Genomic DNA, 20,850 nt, shown 5'->3' with positions numbered 1-20,850 from the left:
GCTGCTAGTTGAGAGGGCTTCTGCAATCCATGGGCGGTTCAGGGCGGGGTGACCTAAAGTCTTTGCAAAAAGGAAGAGTCACGGGCAGGTTGCGGGTGTGTCATGGGCGTGTTCAGCAAGCGGCAAGGATCTCATTGGTAGCATCGCAGCCACAGTGGTCATATCTTAAGAAAGTTACTGTACAAGGAAGGTTCTGCACCAGGCAGGGGCTGCTCATGGCGTCACTATCGCGACCGATGGTGCGTTGATGGTGGAGAGATCGGATCCACCAGCACACTTGGGCATCGCTCAGATAAGAAAAGTGGGCGTGACAGGACAGTGCACAAGGGGAGGTGTTTACACCGGAATTTGCATATTTTTACGCACTTGAGAATCCGTGAGTAATCGCAGCAGCGCGTGATCTGCGTTCACCTCTGATCAGGCGCCATATCATCTGACAGACACAAGTCTATGAGGCCCCCTGCATCGACACGTGCGGGAAATGTATCAAACCTAAAGGGGACAGAATTGACGTTGCCCATAGAAACCAATCTACCTATTATTATAGAATGTTCTAGATAAATGCTGTGAGCTACTTCTCAACTCCACCCCTTTAGGCGGTTTGATAAACCTCCCCCACTGTTTGTGTAGTATCCCAAAGCAACCAAATGAAACAACTGTCTGAAATACTAAGCTGGGACTGAGGGCAGACAGCAATGTGTCTAGTAAAAGTTGCAGGAGTGTACTGGTATTTAAAAGTCAGTAAATGAAAGCTATCACCTATTAACAAAAAAGCATGGGTTACAATTGGTGGGGTGTTAGACTCGTTAGACAAAGCATGGCAGCTGCAGTATATAGTATTATTTGTTACGGTCTGGATGAGGATGATGAGGAGTAGAAGGCATTTTATCTGTACGTGTATTGGATCATATATATTATCGCTGGGACACCGGCGTCAGTGGCAGATGGAGCAAGGGCATAACTGTGATTGCGTACAGGATCTAAGAAAATGTGGCAGTCGTTTTGCAGAAAGGGGGGCTAGGCGTTAGAGAAACATCTGCAATTGGGGGGCAGCTAGGCTTAGATATTTAATATGTGCAACCTACAGGTCTTACGGAGCTCGATTAGTATAGTGATACAGATTATACTGTAGTTACATTATTGTACTCCCTATGTAATATGTATCTGCCTGTCAGCAGAGGGTGGAGTGTTTACGTTACTGGGACAAGTGTGTTGTCTACCTCCAGATGGCTACATTTTTGGCTTGTTCAAGTGCTCTGTTCCTTCTAAGCATGATATTCTGAGTTTTTCAGCAATGCATTTATATCATCTCGCAGGGTTATACACATTGGGGGTCATTCCGAGATGATCGCTCGCTAGCTAGGTTTAGCAGCCGGGCAAACGCTATGCAGCCGCCCTCCGGGAGTGTATCTTAGCTTAGCAGAAGTGCGAACGAAACGTTCGCAGAGCGGCAGCAAAATCATTTTGTGCAGTTTCAGAGTAGCTTCAGACCTACTCAGCACTTGCGATCACTTCAGACTGTATAGTTCCGGATTTGACGTCACAAACACGCCCTGCATTTACCCAGCCATGCCTGCGTTTTTCCTGTCACGCCTGCTTTTTTTCGTACACTCCCTGAAAACGGTCAGTTGACACCCAGAAATGCCCACTTCCTGTCAATCACTCTGCGGCCAGCAGTGCGACTGAAAAGCTTCGCTAGACCTTGTGTGAAACTACATTGATCGTTGTAATATGACTTCGCGCGTGCGCATTGCGCCGCATACGCATGCGCAAAAGTGCCTTTTTTTGCATCATCGCTGCACAGCGAACATTTTCAGCTAGCGATCAACTCGGAATGACCGCCATTGTCCTGGGAACTCTGCAGTGCCCTCTGCATTGATTTAGGTTCACTCTGGAAAGTAGGTTGGCTACCCTTCTCCCTGCAGGGGGCAGCATGGTGCTAAAGGGGTGTTTTTAGGCTAAGGAAGCAATTTGGGGGCACAGTCTAGCTCTTTGTAAATGCTGAACGATGTTGGTGGGTGTGCGGATGTCAACGTTAAGATTGTATCGCCAGAACGTCACGCCTGGCTTTTAATGCGCAGCTACTTTATCCGACTCTTCAGACGTCTTACAGTAATTACACCTCGGAAAGCAGTAAGCTCTCGCTTTCAGGAATAACGACGGGAGATCTTCTGAGAAAACACTTTGGAATAACCTTCACATATTTATGTTACAGATGCATTATATACCTGCATATGTGCCGTCTCACCGCCTCTTATCATTAACATAACACTTCATAGAGTTCTGCTGTGTATAATTTGCACTGATTGCTTTTTTTTATTGCCAATTTCTGTAATCTGCAGTGTGAGACCTGATCGGGAAGTTCACATATTGTGGGTTGTTTCATTATACTGTATGTAAGTTTATATCCAACTTTTGTGCATCCAGTATGTGTGTCTGTGTGACTGGTGTCTGGCAATAGCAGGATGTACACAGCCAAACTAAGTGTAGCATGATTGTGGTATTGATTGTTAATCTGCCCGGATGGATCAATTGGGTACGAGTTGAAGTTCACGACAGAACAAGCCGCCAGTTGAGCGTAAACGTTACGACGGTTGTCGGGTTCCGCTCTGGATTTCCCGTTCTGCGTCATGTTTGTACATTTGCTTTTAGCTGGACTTATAGGGGGCCATTTCGAGTTGTTCGCTCGCTGGCTAGTTTTAGCAGCCGTGCAAGCGCTATGCCGCCGCCCACTGACGACTGTATTTTAGCTTAGCAGAAGTGCGAACGCATGTGCAGCCTAGCTCTGCAAAAACAGTTTGTGCAGTTTCTGAGTAGCTCTGAACCTACTCAGCGCTTGCGATCACTTCAGCCTCTTCGTGTCCGGATTTGACGTCATACACCCGCCCAGCGAACGCCCAGCCACACCTGCGTTTTTTCAGACACACCTGCATTTTTACAAACACTCCCTGAAAACGGTCAGTTGACACCCAGAAACGCCCCCTTCCTGTCAATCTTCTTGCAAAAGAAAACTTCGCTAGAACCTGTGCAAAACAACAAATGCCTTTGTACCCGTACTTTGCCCGTGCGCATTGCGGTGCATACGCATGCGCAGAAATGCCGATTTTTAGCCTGATCGCTGCGCTGCGAACAACGGCAGCTAGCGATCAACTCGGAATGACCCCCATAGTCTGAGTGACTAGACCATAGACGATTGTTGTGTGGGAGAGATAAGGCCAAATTCCAAAACTTGCTGGTACGGTGAATTTCCACACCAGAATGTTGACGTGTATTGAATGAGCATCAGGTTAACGGTTAGGCTTAGAGTTGGGAGTTAGGATTAGATTTAGGGTATGGGTATTTGCTACACTGGTGTCACAAGATGAGCTGGAACCTGTTTGATGGTTGCTGTGGGCTTACACAAACTTTTTCCTGTGCACCAACTTTCATAAGCGTCTCTGAAATCCTACAGTGAAGGCTGAATAATATCTCTGCATGCCTCCTGTGTGCAGTCAGAGATGTAATCTGGAAACACGGCTCACCCCCTAGTCTTCACATTACACGTTTGATGTGACCTAGCAATAAACCGTGAATTCTGCCAGGTAAAAGTGACACGCTGTGTAGATAATGTCACTGTGTGTTCAGAAGAAATGTTTCCAACCCGTAAGCAGAATATCTCCAGCGTCTGTGACACAGAAAGGGTTAAACCTTTCCCTGGTCTCTCTGCAGAGTATCCACAGTGTCTGTGACACAGAAAGGGTTGAAAGAAAAATCCTTGGTCTCTCTGCAGTTTTCCCAGCGTCTGTGACACATAAAGGGTTAAACCAATCCCTTGTCTCTGCAGAATATTCCCAGCATCAGTGATACAGAAGGGTTAATGAATTCCCTCTATCAGGAGATCTGGGCTGCACTGCAGACAGTTACAGCACCAGTGTGTGCAAGGAAAGGGTTAATGCTGCCTTGTATTAGGTGCACTTTGCTGCACTGCAGGCAGTTACAGCACCAGTGTGCACATGGAAAGGGTTAATGCTGCCCTGTATTAGGTGCTCTTTGCTGCACTGCGGGCAGTTACAGCACCAGTGTGTACAAGGAAAGGGTTAATGCTGCCCTGTATTAGGTGCTCTTTGCTGCACTGTGGGCAGTTACAGCACCAGTGTGCACAAGGAAAGGGTTAATGCTGCCCTGTATTAGGTGCTCTTTGCTGCACTGCGGGCAGTTACAGCACCAGTGTGCTCAAGGAAAGGGTTAATGCTGCCCTGTATTAGGTGCTCTTTGCTGCACTGCGGGCAGTTACAGCACCAGTGTGTACAAGGAAAGGGTTAATGCTGCCCTGTATTAGGTGCTCTTTGCTGCACTGTGGGCAGTTACAGCACCAATGTGCACAAGGAAAGGGTTAATGCTGCCCTGTATTAGGTGCTCTTTGCCGCACTGCGGGCAGTTACAGCACCAGTGTGCTCAAGGAAAGGGTTAATGCTGCCCTGCATTAGGTGCTCTTTGCTGCACTGCGGGCAGTTACAGCACCAGTGTGCTCAAGGAAAGGGTTAATGCTGCCCCGTATTAGGTGCTCTTTGCTGCACTGCGGGCAGTTACAGCACCAGTGTGCACAAGGAAAGGGTTAATGCTGCCCTGTATTAGGTGCTCTTTGCTGCACTGCGGGCAGTTACAGCACTAGTGTGCACAAGGAAAGGGTTAATGCTGCCCTGAATTAGGTGCTCTTTGCCGCACTGCGGGCAGTTACAGCACCAGTGTGCTCAAGGAAAGGGTTAATGCTGCCCTGTATTAGGTGCTCTTTGCCGCACTGCGGGCAGTTACAGCACCAGTGTGTACAAGGGAAGGGTTAATGCTGCCCTGTATTAGGTGCTCTTTGCCGCACTGCGGGCAGTTACAGCACTAGTGTGCACAAGGAAAGGGTTAATGCTGCCCTGTATTAGGTGCTCTTTGCCGCACTGCGGGCAGTTACAGCACCAGTGTGTACAAGGAAAGGGTTAATGCTGCCCTGTATTAGGTGCTCTTTGCTGCACTGCGGGCAGTTACAGCACCAGTGTGTACAAGGAAAGGGTTAATGCTGCCCTGTATTAGGTGCTCTTTGCTGCACTGCGGGCAGTTACAGCACTAGTGTACACCGGTGGCAGGATAGACTGCACTAGCTGAATAATGGGAAATGTGGAAATGAATGAGGTGTGTGTTTAGAACAGATGAGAAGCGCCGTCAGCACATGAGACACTGAGCGAGGTAATGTAGGTGCCTCATTCCGCTTCCCTCACACAGTCTGAGGGGACAGAGTTCTCGCCGTGCATGGGAAGGGATGTACATTCAGCGATATTCCCCACATCAATTTCTCTTCTAAATCACCCTGCATTGATACTTTGCCCCTAAAGCCGCTTATTCAGGTGTTTTTACCTCCTCACTGTACCAGGCATGACCAGATATCTCCCTATTAATTGCATATTCAATACTTAAACTGCAGAAATGCTGCTGACTTGCAGTATCACTGTACTATAATGGAGGCCCATGCATTTACATATAACACTAATAGCATAGAGAGGGGCCAGCGTTAGCACATGCTGCTGTTATCAGGGGGGCCGTTGCTTATTTATTGATTTGTACTATGGTAAACCTCTCCATATTGTCTCCTTTCTTAAAGTGGCCTATGTACAGTAGGGACATAAAGTGCCCTGCCCCCTGGCCCTCCGCATAGGGATTTACAGTGATCACACTACCACAGTGCTTGCGTTACACCGGCTGGAATAACGCTTCACGAGTTTCCTCCTTTGCATCACACAACCCGGCCATTGATTTCAGATGCAGAGTACAGAAAGCAGAAAATCACGGTTGAACGAGCTGACGCTGCATCTTCTTTCTGTAATGAAACATGATTTGTAAATTAAAATCACAGCCTAATCATTTAACCCATTGCTGAGCGCAGGAGAGTGCGTGATGGGCAGGTGGTATGAATGGCGGTCTGGTGGCAGAGCAAGGGTTAAAAAATAGATGGCAGAAAATGTATCAGTCTACTATTTGGCGCGGCGTCCATTGCTTTCCACCTTAATGTCTGCCACAAGTGATAAGACCATGGTTTTCCAAGGCGGCGGTTTATAGCGAAGGTGATCGCATTGGAAGTGAACAAGGTGCATTTTATAAAGAGACCGGTAATAAGACTTTCATGTGGTTTAACCCAATGCGGAGGCTGCACCTCACTGCGCGGTAGTACAGAGGTGAGAAAGTCTACTGTACCCAGGTGGTCATTCCGAGTTGTTCGCTCGCTAGCAGTTTTTAGCAGCCGTGCAAACGCTGTGCCGCCTCCCACTGGGAGTGTATTTTAGCTTAGCAGAAGTGCGAAAGAAAGGATCGCAGAGCGGCTACAAAGTTTTTTGTGCAGTTTCTGAGTATCTCTAAACCTACTCAGCGCTTGCGATGACTTCAGACTGTTCAGTTCCTGTTTTGACGTCACAAACACACCCTGCGTTTGCCCAGCCACGCCTGCGTTTTTCCTGGCACGCCCTGAAAACGGTCAGTTGACACCCAGAAACGCCCACTTCATGTCAATCACTCTGCAGCCAGCAGTGCGACTGAAATGCTTCGCTAGACCCTGTGTGAAACTACATTGTTCATTGTAATAGTACGTCGCGCGTGCGCATTGCGCCACATATGCATGCGCGGAAGTGCCATTTTTTTCCCTCATCGCTGCACAGCGAACGAATGCAGCTAGCGATCAACTCGGAATGACCAACCCCAGTCTTACAGATTAAAGGGGTACTCCACCTTCAGGAGAGGTACTCCACCTTCAGGAGAGTTTTACTGAATTAAAAATTAAGGGTTCCCATTAGGGAGGCCAATCCCGGGATTTGGGCCCAAAAATGCCGGGATTTGAATCCCAGGATTGGAGCATCCAATCCCGGGATTCACGGGATTATACTGCGCATGTGCGGCGGCGGGAGGGTGGGTGTGTAAGTAATAGTACTTACTCATTTAGGCGGGCAGCAGCCATGAACAAGTTGAACGCGCGCGGCACTTCAAATGTAGCGTCGGCCGCCAGCCAATCAGAGCTGACGGACCGGCAGCCAATCAGGGAAGCTGCAGCGGCAGCCAATCAGGAGCGACTGCTGTGGCCGCTTCCCTGATTGGCTGCCGGTCCGCCAGCTCTGGTTGGCTGGCGGCCGGCGCTTCATTTGAAATGCCGCCGCGTTCAGTGTGTTAATGGTTGCCGCCCGTCTAATAGTAAGTACTATTACTTACACACATGATCCTCTCTCCCTCCGTGCAGCCTTCCTCCCTCCCTGCCGCGACCTACACCCTCTGTCCTGAGTCCCGCACCGCTACCTACACCCTCCCTACCTCCCGCACCGCTACCTACACCCTCCCTACCTCCCGCACCGCTACCTACACACTCCCTACCTCCCGCACCGCTACCTACACACTCCCTACCTCCCGCACCGCTACCTACACACTCCCTACCTCCCGCACCGCTACCTACACACTCCCTACCTCCCGCACCGCTACCTACACACTCCCTACCTCCCGCACCTCTACCTACACCCTCCCTACCTCACGCACCGCTACCTACACCCTCCCTACCTCCCGCACCGCTACCTACACCCTCCCTACCTCCCGCACCGCTACCTACACACTCCCTACCTCCCGCACCGCTACCTACACACTCCCTACCTCCCGCACCGCTACCTACACACTCCCTACCTCCCGCACCGCTACCTACACACTCCCTACCTCCCGCACCGCTACCTACACACTCCCTACCTCCCGCACCGCTACCTACACACTCCCTACCTCCCGCATCGCTACCTACACCCTCCCTACCTCCCGCACCGCTACCTACACCCTCCCTACCTCCCGCACCGCTACCTACACCCTCCCTACCTCCCGCACCGCTACCTACACCCTCCCTACCTCCCGCACCGCTACCTACACCCTCCCTACTTCCCGCACCGCTACCTACACCCTCCCTACCTCCCGCACCGCTACCTACACACACCCTACCTCCCGCACCGCTACCTACACACTCCCTACCTCCCGCACCGCTACCTACACCCTCCCTACCTCCCGCACCGCTACCTACACACTCCCTACCTCCCGCACCGCTACCTACACCCTCCCTACCTCCCGCACCGCTACCTACACCCTCCCTACCTCCCGCACCGCTACCTACACACTCCCTACCTCCCGCACCGCTACCTACACACTCCCTACCTCCCGCACCGCTACCTACACACTCCCTACCTCCCGCACCGCTACCTACACCCTCCCTACCTCTCGCACCGCTACCTACACCCTCCCTACTTCCCGCACCGCTACCTACACCCTCCCTACCTCCCGCACCACTACCTACACCCTCCCTACCTCCCGCACCACTACCTACACCCTCCCTCCAGCGCTGCTCCCTACAATTTTCTCTAATCCCTACTGCAATCCCGGGATGCTGGGAATCCCAGGATTGACCGTTTTTCAATCCTGAATCCCGGGATTGAAAAAACGGCCCGGGATTGGCCTCCCTAGTTCCCATGTGTCTCAGTTTATCAAGACAGTCCCATTTTTCAATCGCCCAAAATCTTTAACTCACAATGGTTATTTTGCCGTGATATAAATGCCAAGTTGTAACTTGAACCCAATTAATAGTAGAGATGTGCGGGTTCGGATTGTCCTTTTTTGCAAAGCACAAGCTCGAATTTACCCGGATTCATCTTATTTTTGACTGTCCAAAAAGAGCTGATAGCCAAAAATATGCCATTTTTGAGGTTGTAGTAAAACCTAGTAAATTCAAATGCCATGACGTCACGTAACCCAGGGTGTGCTGGGTGATATCCCATTTAGCCTCTGGTGTCAGGCCACATTAATGCCTTGTGATCATTTAGCAATTATGGAAGGACAAAGAAAGCAAATTTTTGACTATTTATAGTGGCAAAATGTGGCTTGGCGCAGTGATAGAAAACCGTCATTATCGCCATGCGTTAGCTCAGAGACCCGTATGCCCGCTCTCTATTTCTGCGGTGAGAAGCCTCTAACAAATACTCTCCTTGAGGTGTTCCAGGCAGAGCATGTTTGTCCTTATAAAGTGCATTTCCTTTGATTAGAGCACAACGCTGGAAAAAAAACGGACAGGAAACAAAACACAATAATACAGCTTGTGATAATCCAATATAACTCCAATAAACCGCGGCTCCGAGAAAGTAATTTAAGATTTTCATTTATCAAATTACCAAACAATGACTTTCCTTCGCAAAGGGTGACATTTCAGGCTGGTGGTTTAAAGTTAGTAAATCTATTTTCCAATCACTTGGGAATTAATATCCCTCACACTCTTTTCGAGTAGTATGGAAATTACTCCTGCTCTCAAAACAGCCGTCAAAGGCTCGAAAATCAGAATCAATTTTAAGGTATAATAGTCCCTTAAAAACAGATGGAATTAGACTCCACATTTCAAAGAACAGCAGTTTATATACATAGTGCATGGAACCCGCTGGTTCTCTGTATTTCCAAATTCCAAGGCCGGAATTGTTCAACCTGTTGCTTACCAGTTGCTATAGGAAGACCAGTCCCAGCGCACATCCTGTCTGGGACTGGTCCAGATGTTTAGTCCCCAGGAGAGGGGTTTCCCAATTTGTTTCTTATGACATGAGTATGGCTGGAAGGGAGGATGTTAGGGAGGTTGGATAAAAGGAAGGGAGGATGGTAGGGAGATAGGAAAAATGGAAGGGAGGATGGTAGGGAGGTTGGAGAAAAGGAGGATAGGAAGATAGGGAGGTGGGATGGATGGAAGGGAGGATGTAGGAAGGTAGAATGTTAGAAGGTAGGATGTTAGGGATGTAGGATGGAAGGAAAGTAGGATAGAAGGAGTGAAGGATGGTAGAGAAGTAGTATGGAAGGAATGAAGTATGGTAGGGGAGTAGAATGGAAGGAAGATAGGATAATAGGGAATTAGGATGAAAGGAATGGGGGATGGTAGGGAAGAAGAATGGAAGATATGATGACAGAGAAGTAGGAGGGAAGGAAGGGAGGATAATAGGGAGGTAGGCTGGAAGGATGGTAGGAAGGTAGAATGTTAGAAGGTAGGATGTTTGGGACGTAGGATGGAAGGAAAGTAGGATAGAAGGAGTGAAGGATGGTATAGAAGTAGTATGGAAGGAATGAAGGATGGTAGGGGAGTAGAATGGAAGGAAGATTGGATGATAGGGAATTAGGATGAAAGGAATGGAGGACGGTAGGGAAGTAGAATGGAAGATATGATGATAGAAAAGTAGGATGGAAGGGAGGATAATAAGCAGGTAGGCTGGTAGGAAGGTAGAATGTTGAGAGCTATTTATGACATGCATTTTTAGCTTTCAGCTTTATAGACAGTGGCGGAGTAAACCCTGTGGAGGGCCCTTGGCAGTTGAAAGCTCAGTACCCCCCCTGGAAATGATCTCCTAATACGTTTTTTATTTTACCAACCAACAGCCTACGATCTGGAAACTGTAATGGGAGTCTGATGTCTTTGGTATATGTTCTTTAAGTTGTTAATGGGTCCATTACGTTAATACAGTATTTTCTCTACAGAGTCTTTAATGTAAAGTTTTCCTTTCTTTGAGTTGATTCATTTATTCTATCTTTTGGAAACAATTTCCGTAAGCTTGATTGTCATTTTCCTACAAGATCAAATCAATATTATTTTGTTCCATTTTCACGGGCACCTAAAAGTGTGGAGCCCATAGGCCGGTGCCTACTCTGCCTATTTGGTAATCCGGCACTTTTTTACAGATATTACTGGAGTTTATACATACATCAGCATTACTTAGACCTTTCCTTACCTGTCCTTCTGCAGCCACATGTAGCTAACAGTGACATCACATCTGTCATCTGGTGCCACAGTCCTAGCAATTTTGCTCAGAAGAAGATACCTAAGTCCTGTTTGGCTTTTGAAGAGCTAGCATGCTTCCCCCCCCCCCCTCCACCCCCTCTACGTACCCTTCTCGCCCAGCAGCCGCCTTCTCCCTGGGCCTAGGAACTGAAATGGTTCTTCTTATCTCTAACCTATAGAGCTGACACCTCCTACTCCAGCATACGCCTGTTCTTCACTCACCCTCAGGCGCTGTCTATTTTTCAGGAAATGCCTTCAGCGCTGGTTCATTTTCAACTAAGATGCTTTAAAACTTTTCAAGCCAGCTCTGACAAGGTCTTCGGCTGGGATGACTTCTGAGAGTCGGTATAATCCTTTCAGCCACTTACAAGTCTCTCAGAAACTCCAGCTGGGTTCTGCGTGTCTTTCTCTTTCCCACCCTGAGACTCAGGTGGTGAATATTAATCTCAAAGCCCTGATAACAGTATGTTCAGTGCCCCCTAACTTTCACCTAAATATATATTACTACAGGGATACCAAATACGTCCCTTTATTGCTCCTGCCAGGATTACGGGTTTAATTAATAAATCATCTTTAATACAGGTCTGTAACCAAGCTGAAATTTGCTCATTTACATCTGACAACATTATGTAATTTCCCGTCTGTAATGAATCCGAGTAAAGTGTCTCAGGCACAGCGCTGAAACGGTCGTTGTCATGGTTTTTATTAAGAATCCTGAAAGTATTAGCGAGAAAGTAAAACCAATATTTGCTGTAATACAAAGCGGATAAATACATCTGTCTGTCACGCTCCGACTTTGCTTCTCAGCGGCAGTTTCCATATTGGTAGGGAGACGACACTGCCAGAGCTGGATTAAGGCATGGGGGGGGGGCAGGGTACTTACCCCCAGAGCCCCCCTTAATCCGTCTCTGGACACTGCACCAGAACAGGCAGAGGGGTAATTCTGAGTTGATTGCAGCAGCAAGTTTGTTAGCAGTTGGGCAAAACCATGTGCACTGCAGGGGGAGCAGATATAACATGTGCAGAGAGAGTTAGATTTGGGTGGGTTATTTTGTTTCTGTGCAGGGTAAATACTGGCTGCTTTATTTTTACACTGCAAGTTAGATTTCAGTTTGAACACACCCCACCCAAATCTAACTCTCTCTGCACATGTTATATCTGTCCCCCCTGCAGTGCACATGGTTTTACCCAACTACTAACAAATTTGCTGCTGCGATCAACTCAGAATTAGGCCCAGAGTCCGAGTGACAGCTTGCTGGTCTTGCTTTGCAGTAATGCCTTTTATAAGACCCTAACTAACTTCACCGCAGATTTCTATCAGATGCCATCAGTACAATATTCTGAAGATATTTGATGGGGAAGCAATATTTTGCTTTGTATCAGCTACATTGGGATGTCAGGGTAGCACTGAACAGTGTATTTAACCTTTAGGATTCATATCTGAAAGTTGCAGTTCTGGAGGTTAGTGATCCTTTAGGAGAATCTTTATTTTCTACACTCTCTCCAAGCTTTATTCAGGCTGAGGTTGGAAGAGAGATCTGAGTCACAGAACACACATCTCTATGGTATATTCAGATGACTTTTAATATTTCACGTCCTTTAACTGAAATAAGCAGCATACTGTATGAATGTAATGTTTTCAACAGCTCTTAAAGAAGCCGGCTCCCTTTGTATATGTTGCATCAGTATTCCTCTGATCAGCACCACGGACAGGGACAGTTATACAGATGAGAGGACAAGTCACCAAGGGGCAGATGTATTAACCTGGAGAAGGCATAAGGAAGTGATAAAGCAGTAATAAGTGCAAGGTGATAAACGCACCAGCCAATCAGCTCCAAACTGTTAATTTACATATAGGAGCTGATTGGCTGGTGCGTTTATCACCTTGCACATATCACTGGTTTATCACTTCCTTATGCCTTCTCCAGGTTGATACATCTGCCCCCAAGACCCTTGGAGCAGGAGACACCACGATTCCTGTCGTTTATCATGGTTCTGCCTAGGAAATTATTGCGGTTTTTAATCACATCCGGATCATGCTGGTTCCTGTAATTCGCAGGCTATTACCTATGGGCCCGTGTCGTCTGAGGGGTTGTGATTGCTGTTTGTTAGCTTCGTTATATACTGTAGTTCCTTGTGCATTGTTTTCTGTTTCCCAGGATGGAGTCATGGCAGCTGCTTTAAATCAACAGATCTCAAACTTTTCCTTATATATAAAAGAGTGCAGGTTTTCCAGATATCCACATTATGGGCTGCAGCGTATGGTGTCACTGCTCACAAGCGCTGGGGAAAATCATAAAATGATATGCTCTAGATGCATCTATGTCATGTACTTGTAACTCATTTTCCTTCTCTGTATTTTGAGGCTGATACAGACTTGGTAGGAGATTTGCCAGCTGTTGGGGTTGCAAAGCCCTTACAGGACTGTAACTGAGAACGCCTCGTCCGACCCCCGTCCCACCTCTCCAGTCCTAAGGTTACTTAATGTATTCCACTCTGCAACCGTCCTTTTGTGTGTGTCCCCGTTCTGTGCATGCGCAGTGTGAAAATATGCAAAATGCACCACGCTGGCCGGATCAGTACTCACTCAGCCCTTTCTGTGGGATCAGTACGTAATCCCGCTGGGCGGCATCCCGGCAGTCGAAATACAGAGACCGGAATCCCGACCAGCACAATCCCAACAGGGGTGCCACTCTGCGGGCACGGTGCCTCGCTACGCTCGGCACACTATTTTATTCTCCCTCTATTGGTGTCGTGGACACCCACGGAGGGAGAATATGTCGGGATTGTGCCGGTCGGGATTCCGGTGTCGGTATTTCAACCGCCGGGATTCCGTCCGGCGGGATCTTGACCGCATCCCCTTTCTGTGCTTTATTCATTCTCAAACACTATCTTTTGATCTGGTTTGTTACTAATTCTTAAATGCTGCATGACAATCCTAAAGCGCGATTGCGGGAACTTCATCCGCACATTTTATTTGTCCAAGGTTTTAATGCACTTGTGCTGTAGACCACCGGCCTCTTCTGCTGCACTTCCCTTATGCTCCCAGGCCTAACCTCGATGTTAATTTCAGTCTTTATCTGCTGCTTAATTCAATCTTTTCAGAGCCAGGTAACTCTAAATCTCACGCAGGTTCGGACAATGGTCTGCGCTGCTTTAATGCTTCGCATCCATCTCACGGTTTGATTGCCACAAAAGATCGCAGAGCTGCGCGTGGTCCTTAGAAGAACTGGGGCAGTGGCCATTAATCCTGCGAATCTCTACTTTATCCATCTGTGATTCAGCAAAGAATGGACATATCCATTGATTAGTTACCACAAACACTGATGTTTCCAAGCAGCCTTTCAATTAAGCTAAAATTATGCTGTTACAGCACAAGACGGATGGGATCATCGAGCAACCGTCTCGCTTCAGACGAGGAAAGCAAAAGGAAGCCATGTTTTCATGTCCCGAACAGTCAGCGGTGCATCTTAACCTATTCGCTGCCGATAACACGAAATGTATTTTGAATCCATCGTCTGAAAATGAAACACAAGAAATACATAATAACTACATTTTTTTGTGAGACTTAATGTTGTTGGGCATAATTCAGACCAGAGTGCTAGGCTGCGTTTTCGTACAGCGGATGTACAGGTTTAAACTGCACATGCGTATGCACCGCAATGCGCAGGCGCGTCGCATGGGTACAAAGCGGATCGCCGCTCAGCGATGGGTTTGTGCGACGGTCCATTTGCATGGGCGTTCACAAGGAGATTGACAGGAAGAGGGCGTTTGCGAGTGGAAACTGACCGTTTTTTGGGAGTGTTTGGAAAAACGCAGGCGTGTCCAAGCGTTTGCAGGGAGGGTTCCTGACGTCAGTTCCGGTTCCAGACAGAAAGAAGTGATCGCAGCGGCTGAGTAAGTTCTGGGCTGCGCAGAGACTGCACAAGATCCGTTTGTACAGCTCTGCTACACATGCGTTCGCACACTTGCAAAGCAAAAATACACTCCCCTATGGGCGGCGACTATGCGAACGCAGGATTGCAAAAAAAACCTAGCGAGCGAACAGGTCTGAATTAGGGCCATTGTAACTATGCATGCAGTGACCTCCTTGTGCAGCGCGGTCAGCCGCCATGTATTGCCGGTGGCACTCTATGCAAATGAGGAGGGTGCAGGGAGACAAATGCAGCCGCATTCTATTAGCGTAAAAGACAAAGACGGAGTTCCACCAGGAGATTGAAAAAAAGTAATTACACACTTTATTTCTGTTTTGTGGATTCGCTTTGTAAAGTCAGTTCTACTTTAATATTAATTAGTCGATTTGACACCGTATGTTGCCTTTGGCAAATCCCTGTTTCGTATTTACAAATTGAAACATGATCAAGACAGTGCCTCTTGTCTTCTCGTCTCATAATCCATCTGAAATATTATCACTTAGTCTGAATTTACGGACATAACGAGCTCAGAGCAATTATCACTGAATATAAAAAAAAAAACGCACAAATGGAAAATATACTTAATTTTCAGATCTTGCTTGTCTCTGCATTTATTACAGAGAGCGGCGAAATGAATAGTCTGTTTAGCAATAATGATGTCTCATGAAAAAAAAACCTCGCCAAAACAGCGCCCCCCGGTGGCTGTGTAACATAAATTGCACAGACACTGTTGTACAGATTATGAGCCTGACCACCAGGGGTTGGGTGCATAGTTTCGACATTTCTTTATGTCTACATGATTAAAATGCCGACATAACAATTCTGGTGTTGCGGCGTGACTTACTTTGGCGGATTAGGCTGCTCCAGCAGCGTCTTCCAGGTCTGGTGGCCAGGTGATGGTGGCTTTCAGAATCCAGTGGTGAGTTTTGTCCTTAACCCCTATCCTTAAACTAACCCCTAGCCCTTTCCATAGAACCAAACCCCTGCCCACCGCTCCCGTAGCCTAAACTTAATGTTGGCATTCAGAAGAATGCCGACATTTCATACATGTCAATATTCTGCCGAGATCAACATGCTCCATGTCGATGTATCAGCAATGTCAAGATCATAACTGTCAACATTGCGGTGTCGGCTTTATGACCGTTGACATCATTGCGCTAGTTGACGTTGTGACGGCATCCCGATGACCAGGTCAGTCTATAGCAGTTCCCTGGAAACCAGCTGATGATAATGTTGCCGTTCCATTAGTGTTAGTCATAGTTCCATTGGTGGGGATCACAAGTTGACTTAATTTACATTCCGGACTGTCAAATCCAATCCAATCCCATCAGGTTTTGGTTGTGGTTGTTGGCCCACTTATAACACGCTATCTAGACCACATGTTTTGCAGATCACTTGTAGATTTTTAAAACGTGGCAGTTGGTGATACACAGTGCAGCTGCTGGGTGACATGGAAAACGTGAACTGTGTGGGGTCCTGAGGACCGAGTTTGAGAACCACTGATCTAGACAATTTGGTTAATGTCTAAACTACCTGGCGAGACTTGCCTCTAACTTACCATCTCCACATAAGTCCTCGGTATAATGTTTTGGAATAAACATTTCGTATTTTGATTACATGTAGCCTCAGTATTTGCGCATGTCCCCTTCTGTTATGCAAGGTTTATAGGACCTCCCCTTGAGGATCCCATGATGCCAACATGGAGATAAAGAGGACAGTTCTTTCCAATGCAAAGTGCTCTAAAGCCTCAATGTAGCATCAAGGCACATCAAGAGTTAATGATATTAGTGCACTTGGGGTTGACAAAAATTGAGAGCAGTCTATTAAGCCTTTTAAAGCACTCGGAGAATGGTCCACGACGCAACATTACGAGCTGCAGCAAGACCTCAAAGCATCAATTAATTGCTTTGTTCTCTGAGAAACCATTTAGCTTTTCTCTTACAATATCATAAGTCAAGCTGCCAATACTCACTCCATGGGGGTTATGGCCTACAATGTACCTGCTCCTGCTAAAGAGATGTCTTCAATGCGGAATAAATTCACCATCATCTGAAGATGACTTGACGTTAGTTGTACAGCTGCCCTTCCGCTATCACGTCTCTTGATTTCTTGTCATCTCCCTCATAACTTTCTGTAATCACTATTAACTTAGAATGGTGTCTGACTTTCAATATGGGGAATTTAAAGATGGTTTGTACATAGGCACTGCCAACGAGTGGTAGTTCCCATCTACATTCAGGAAAGACAATCCACCGGGTTGGGGTGGATTATACAGAATTAAATGGGTCGCGTTGGTTCATTGCAGTGTAAAGTCCACTGGGGGACTGCTGCACCCTCCACTTACTCTTTGGTGGATAGGGTAGCAATTGATTTACCGACGGACACAATACAGACGGTCAAAATCCCGACAGCCGTTGACCGACAGTCAAAATACCAACACGGTCAAAATATCGACTTCCATTATGCCGACATGTTCAAAATGCTCACATAGTCAGAATACCGGCATTTTGAAATGCCGACATGTCAAAATGCCGGCATGCGTTTTTAAGGGATTTTACATTGTGTATTGGTGTCAATTCAAAATGACCTACTTTAATAAATGCATCCCTAAAATGTCAAGAACATTATAGGACATGTAATATCTTTCTCCTTGTAAATATTCTCCATACACAAGTTCACTTTCAGACTTATTCTGGAAATAACACCGCACAAAGTTTCCAACGTTTCAATGATCACAGACCCTGTAATTACATTAGATGTGCCTGGTGTACTGTCACTCCCGGTAACTCCTACACTTCTATTTACTTTTTTTCCTACGTTTAAGTACATATTTAATTTCCCGGCTGCTTCCAACGAGCTCCACATAATGAATCGGTTTCCAGTCATTTCACAACCCTCCGCGCTGTTTCTTTTTTATTTATTTTATTTTCACGCTTCATATTTCTCCAAAGAAAAACAGTTTGTACAAGAGGCTGATTAACATTATTAAAATTGAATTAAAATTCTTAATATTTATATTGCATTAAAATGATGAACATTCCTGTTTGGAGATGTGGAAGGCGCTCGCTTGTGAGTGGATTACGTGAAAGAGCGCAATTACAGTTCTCGGTGGGGTGATTCATTTGAGGGATTTTTTTTTTTATGTTTAAAATTTTTTTTATTAGTATTATGCTATTGGGATAAAATACTTTGGGAGGGAAGAAGAAGAATAAGGGAGAAGAAGGAAGAAGAAGAAGGGAAATCACAAACTGTGGAGACGGAAAACCGCCATTGTCCTTAAAGTTCTCCTTTTTTCGGGAGAAATGAAGTTGGCGGTGAAGTTCTGAGTATAACAAGGATAGAGAAATGGTTACTTGCATCTCTCCTGTGTACTGTATATCCGGAATAACTCAGTAGTATACACTACGGCTCCCCTAGTATTGTGGTGTTGTAATGGATTAGGTCAATGAGTTTCATAAGCCTATGGAGAGCAGTACTTAAGTACTGTACTTTAATGTACACCTTAGTGAAGATGCCTATTCAATAATACATTGATCTTCCTCCTGTGTTTGGGAGGGTATTGTGTAATCTCTAAGCTCTGCATGTGTTTGTCTTTATTCTTTCTTTTTCACTCTCTATGCTTATTGTTAAACCAGCGTTAGGTGATCTTTGGATCTCCGCCAGCGGAGCCACTACAACTCCCAGCATGCACTGTCAGCCTTAGGGAGAGAATCAGACATTGCTTTATGGAGAAAGGATATTGGGGTACAACGCAAATCTGCGCTTCTCATTTTCCAGTAGGTGGATGACATACTGTATGCATAAATGCTTTGTTCACATCACGACTGCCAATACATAATCAATCATGTACAGTACAGTATATTACTGCGTCGTCTGTCTGTAAATGCCCAGGCTTGTTTTACTGCTACGTTTTTCCCGATTGTACAGCTCTATAGAACACAAACACACACATAATATGTATATATTTGTATGAGAAAACTGCTGTATCTATGCACACACCTAGTAACAATCTTGACATACAAATGGATACATCTATTGATCACAATATAATAGAATTACTTAATTATCCAATCTGTCTCAATCTTAATAATTCAGCTCTCTCTGCAATTACATTTGGAACCTCCCGCCCTCTCCCAGCTTTTCGGAAGAGGCTACCCTATGTCTGTTTGTACCAATCCATCAGATGAGTTTGAGTTTAATCTTCCAGAGGTTGTGTGATCTTTGAAGTCACATTTAAGCTTCCAAGATCATATGTAGGTAAAACTGTTGACTTACCATAAGGACGTCACTGAATGCTGCTGTATCTGCACAGTGCCATTGACTTACATTTAACTACATTCCATGAGGAAACTGTCTTTAATATGTTTCATGGGGTCATTCCGACCCGTTCGCATGCTGCAGTTTGTTGCAGCGGTGTGAACGGGTCAGAACTGCGCATGCGCGGCGGCCGCATTGCACACGCACTTTGTTGCCCAGCGACGGCTGTCCCCGGGCAGCGACGCCACCAGCGGAAAAAGTGATCTCAGCGGCGACTGCAAGAAGGCTGACAGGCGGGAGGTGTTTAAGGGTGTCAACTGACCATTTTCAAGGCATGGTGAGGCAAACGCAGCCATGTCCAGGCATTTGGAGGGTGGATGTCTGACATCACAGCCGGGACCTTCATTTCTAGATCCGTCGCACAGGGTAAGTAAGTCTGACCCTGGTCTTCTTTTGCTCAAAACTTTTTTTGCATAGCAGGGCTGCACAAGTGATCGCAGCCTTGCTATGCAAAAAATCCCCCCCCCCCATAGGCGATGTCTAGGTGATCGCACGGGATGCAAAAAGTTGCTACGTGCGATCAACTCGGAATGAACCCTAATGCCCAGTAACATATAAAGTATATTGTTTACTAATGTCCTCTGCAGCGTATAGTATTAGATAAAGGCACTTAGCTGTGATCCCTCAGTGATTTGTGGGCCTTCACACCTTCATTTATATTCATGTACACTATGTAGACGAACGTTATTGGATACTGACAGCAACGAGATTGTATTGATGTCAGTACCGTGTAGGACCACCATGTGCAGTGATTACTGCAGACGCCCTTCTTGACAAACTGTCCACAAGTTCCTGGATATCAGCGGGCGGTATGTTTTGCCATTCCGCCTTAAGTACAGTGACCAACTGCGACATGAAAGAAGTTTGAGTTGGTCTAGAACGCACCCGTTGCTCCAATTCATTGGGTTCTCATTTAGGTTAAGATCTGGGTTCTGAGGTGGCCAGTCCATCCGGGTTACCGAATTTGCATAAGCTTGCAGACCTCCAATAGACCCAGCCACGTGCGCTTCTGCTTGCGACTCAGAATCCGCCTCGCACGACCACGTGTAACATCCTCATTTAAATTTTGCTTGTTAGCATCCTATCCCACGCTGCTGGGGCGGGTGTTTGTTACTCGGTGTTAAATGCTGTTTAAAGTAAGATATTATTGTGGCCTCCACAGCAGAAATTATGTGTGCCGCAAGGAAAACGGCTCCCAGCCCCCAAATAGCCCCATTATGAGACAAAGGACACTTTGGCAGAGATTATAGAACCAACTAAAAGAAAAATCCATTGTCCGTAATGACAAACATTTCACACCTGCGCGCCCAAAAGTAATAAATTCCATTGATTTCAAAAAGCAATTTACAATTAAATGCAAATCGGAGAAACGAGAAAATGTAAAGGTGGAACGGCACCACCTTCCCTGCGCACACCGATCTTTTCATTTCCAAAGCAATTAAATTGTTGGAAATTAATTTAGCGTTACTCCACGCTCACCCCTACCCCCAGCCCAAAAGAATAAAAAATAAAAAAATAATAATAAAACAATCAAAAATGAAATTGTTTTTCGGTTTACACCGACCATTTACTCGATCTTCATATTGCTGCCCCCCCCCCCCCCCCTCCCCACTCACCTACCTCCTATGAAAGAGTCTAAAACTTGTTTCTGTTATTTAATCATTGCAATTTCTGCCATCTGGGCGAGGACAGAGTAACAGAGATATTTGGGATTGAAGGCTCGGGAGCACAAACCATTTTATATTGATAGACCCGGCACATACATATAAATAGCCTGGTTTATTAGGGTGT

The 20,850-nt window shown here is 46.4% G+C and overlaps 1 protein-coding gene across 12 annotated transcripts in view; it reads left to right on the top strand.

The window, feature by feature from the left end:
• The window catches only part of CELF4 (CUGBP Elav-like family member 4), a 1,208,497-nt gene that overhangs the window by 725,622 nt on the left and 462,025 nt on the right, over window positions 1–20,850 (top strand). The window lies entirely within an intron of this gene.

This window comes from Pseudophryne corroboree, chromosome 1, assembly GCF_028390025.1.
Source record: "Pseudophryne corroboree isolate aPseCor3 chromosome 1, aPseCor3.hap2, whole genome shotgun sequence".
Lineage (NCBI taxonomy): Eukaryota > Metazoa > Chordata > Amphibia > Anura > Myobatrachidae > Pseudophryne > Pseudophryne corroboree.
The sequence above is the reverse complement of the archived record's forward strand: the minus strand, read 5'-3'. Positions and strand labels throughout refer to the sequence as shown.